Raw genomic sequence first — 1,229 nt, forward strand, 5'->3', positions numbered from 1 at the left:
AACCGTCGGAGTTTGGCGTGTCAGACCATCAGGGTTTAGCGCAGACCATCGGACTTTGGCGTGACCATCGGACTTTGTAGTCTCATCGCACTTTGGAGTCCTACATATAAAAACCATACATCTTTAATGTCATGGCCAAGTTAAAGTTTTTTAAAGCATGTGAAACGTCATGGTATAGGTCAGAAAGTCAAAAATCATAGTGTACTTAGAAAGGTCATGCTCCACTAATTTAGTTTTTTAAAATGACATGTAGATCAATGACCTTGTGACCTTGACTGTGACCTATATGCTAGAAATAGCTTTGGTTTTACCTTCACTCTAACATTTTGGCCATGATAGATAGAGATATCTTCACATTTGTTAGGCGTACTCCACTTATCAAGTTCTCAAGTTCTTTCAAAAATAGCGTCTCCATATGAGTGAAAAATTCTCGAGAGGGACGTTAAACAATATACAATCAATCTTTCAAAAATAAATGTTAATAAAAATAGCTTTCTTTAATCCGCCGGGCGCATTGTGTTTCACCAACATATTTTTTGTTAATTTATGCAGCACGACTTTAAACTTGAGAAAATGACATTAGTTAAAAAAAATTCACATCCTCTTGGGTAAGTAATTTTAGACTAGAACATTGGAAAACTATGGAACTAACATGAATTTTTTTCAACTTATCTGCCGTTGATCTTCAGTTTTTTACATTGACCTTGGCTCAAGGTAATGACATGCTTTTAGCTCAATTAATATTTGAATTTTCAACTTCCATAAACTCTCTTAATTTTTTTTTATTTACAATATTTCTATTAAAAAAAAGAGTCAAGCTTGTAGTTTGTATCATTCTGACTTTGATTAAAGCAATTAAAAAAAAATAAATATTGTAAATAATATCATGTATAACTCCCCATCCATACCATTAATATTCTTCACACACAATAAGCCAAAACAGTATCACTATACCAAAAAGTCTGCATCAGTTACCAAACAATGAAGTCTAAAATACAATTAAGTTTCGAATAAAAATATTACTCTCACAGGATTTTTCATTATTGAAGTTAGCATTGTTTTAATGCACGCCCATTTGAATTTTGATAAGCCGGTGCGTAGAAAAACAGGTAGACATAAGAAACTATATAATACTGTTTATACCTTGAAAAGAAAAAAAAACATCTAGGCTGTCCAGTTTCTTGCAGAATGCACTTGAATTTCTACATGCTTTCACGTCCTATTTGCTC

Source organism: Saccostrea cucullata, unplaced genomic scaffold (genome assembly GCF_032062105.1).
Source record: "Saccostrea cucullata isolate Sc308-1 unplaced genomic scaffold, CSIRO_AGI_Scuc_v1 ctg1796, whole genome shotgun sequence".
NCBI classification, from domain to species: Eukaryota; Metazoa; Mollusca; class Bivalvia; order Ostreida; family Ostreidae; genus Saccostrea; species Saccostrea cuccullata.